The sequence below is a fragment of the Notothenia rossii genome (genome assembly GCF_949606895.1).
Source record: "Notothenia rossii genome assembly, chromosome: 2".
In the NCBI taxonomy this organism is placed as follows: Eukaryota; Metazoa; Chordata; class Actinopteri; order Perciformes; family Nototheniidae; genus Notothenia; species Notothenia rossii.
Genome location: NC_136904.1, coordinates 92,564,751 through 92,567,250, shown reverse-complemented (window position 1 = coordinate 92,567,250; position 2,500 = coordinate 92,564,751). Strand labels below are relative to the sequence as shown.

Here is a 2,500-nt window from a genome sequence, read left to right as displayed (position 1 = left end):
AGGAAATAAGATTTGCAGGTTTATGATAACTGCACATATTGTTCACCAGCATAATGTCCACATATTAAAACCACTTCTATGTTAGTTTGAAGTTTAAATGCAAAATCTAGAAGTAAAAAGCTAACTTAAAGGAACTACAGCACGGTCACATGACTTCACGTCAACACCGCTAAGCTAAAGGAGGCTAATGTTGGGCTATAAAGGAACTACAGCACGGTCACATGACTTCACGTCACCACCGCTAAGCTAAAGGCGGCTAATGTTAGGCTATAAAGGAACTACAGCACGGTCACATGACTTCATGTCACCACCGCTAAGCTAAAGGTGGCTAACGTTGGGCTATAAAGGAACTACAGCACGGTCACATGACTTCACGTCACCACCGCTAAGCTAAAGGAGGCTAATGTTGGGCTATAAAGGAACTACAGAACGGTCACATGACTTCACGTCCCCACCGCTAAGCTAAAGACGGCTAATGTTGGGCTATAAAGGAACTACAGCACGGTCACATGACTTCACGTCCCCACCGCTAAGCTAAAGACGGCTAATGTTGGGCTATAAAGGAACTACAGCACGGTCACATGACTTCACGTCACCACTGCTAAGCTAAAGGTGGCTAATGTTGGGCTATAAAGGAACTACAGCACGGTCACATGACTTCATGTCACCACCGCTAAGCTAAAAGCGGCTAATGTTGGGCTATAAAGGAACTACAGAACGGTCACATGACTTCACGTCACCACCGCTAAGCTAAAGGTGGCTAATGTTGGGCATGATGATGTTTAGTCTTCTCATTAAGACACTTGTTAGCTACTAGCATATTAAAAACTCACCAGCAGGCTATTAACCGACATTTTACATCGTAGAATAAAACGTGAAAATCAGCTTGTGAGACCTTATATCAGGCATCTAACCAAAACCCAATGACTTCAAAAAGAGGGAAACAGAAGTGGTTAAATGCTAACTCATCCCTGGGTTTTAGGACTAATTCCCGCACCACCTTATAGCCACACCCCCTGGTGTGAACTGAGAGGAGAGAGGGGATTGGATGAGGCTTGGTAGGGTCTCTGAGATGCAGCCGCTGAGCTTATCTCTGGATCTTTGGGTAGCAGAGGGCGCTTGACTTTGTCCACCATTCACTGTCAGCTTTCATTACAGCTTCCCTCCAGACCGGCGAGTGTTTGTGCCCACACACACACAAGTGGGTGTGTGTGTGTGTGTGTGTGTGTGTGTGTCGGTGTGTGTGTGTGTGTGTGTGTGCTGAGAGAGAGAGAGAGGGAGGAGTGTGTTATAAGAACTGTAGAGAAAGTGTTCACGCACTCACATACGCAGATGCAGTGCTGTAACGGGGGGGCAGTGTTTGTGTTGGCATGCCATTCATACTTTGACCAACACGCACTTGTAGGCATATGTGGAAGTGCTGAGACACACACACACACACACACACACACACACACACACACACACACACACACACACACACACACACACACACACACACACACACACACACACACACACACACACACACACACACACACACACACACACACACACACACACACACACACACACACACACACACACACTCAGTTGGCTGGTTTCCCTCCGCAGCCAGGCCTGGGGAGAGCGTCGTTAACTGGGCATTCCCTCTGACAGCTGCAGCAACTCTCCCCTCCCGCACGCACGCACGCGCACACACACACACACACACACACACACACACACACACACACACACACACACACACACACACACACACACACACACACACACACACACACACACACACACACACACACACACACACACACAGTCAGAGGGCATTCCTTTGACAGCGTTGCTTCTCTGTAAGAGCTCGGCTGCCCTTCATCACAGCTCTGTGAAGATATCGTGTTCTGTTTGTAGTGTCCAGCTCTCTTTCTCTTTCCGTCTGTCCGTTACTGTGCTTATAGAGTCGGCTCCTCATAACATATCGACATCCACTATCTTGTCATTCGCACGGTTCTCGTTAAGAGTCAAAACAAAGGAAGCTCAGGAGAGAGATCCTCACACAGCCGAGGCTTTTTAGTGACATTTTAGTAGCATTTCCTGTCGGATGGAGCAAACTGGACTGATTGTTGTTTCCCAGAATGTTTCTGAGCCATCAGCTCTTCCTCCACGCTGGTTTAGACCCATCCACTGCAACATATATATCATTTGAGCAAATGAAACGGCACTTTATAGCCTTTCTTTTTATTATTTCTGCATATCTAAATAGGGTAAACGAAAACGTTAATGTCAAAATGTCTCATGAGTTGATGACAGTTAGGTTTATCTTTTCAAATGTTAATTTCTGTCCCTGCAGACCTCCATGTTTTACATTAGTGGCTGATATTAACACACATAATTCACTCTATATATTATTCCCATTGAAATAAAGATGGTAGCATTAATATATTTTTTAAAACGTGTTTTTATCATTTCTAAGTGACGCATCAGAATCTGCCGTTTCCTTTAT

The 2,500-nt window shown here is 45.6% G+C and overlaps 1 protein-coding gene across 1 annotated transcript in view; it reads left to right on the top strand.

Annotated features, from left to right (window-relative positions):
* The window catches only part of dgkh (diacylglycerol kinase, eta), a 95,219-nt gene that overhangs the window by 27,373 nt on the left and 65,346 nt on the right, over nt 1-2,500 (top strand). The gene's annotated exons all lie outside the window — the stretch shown is intronic.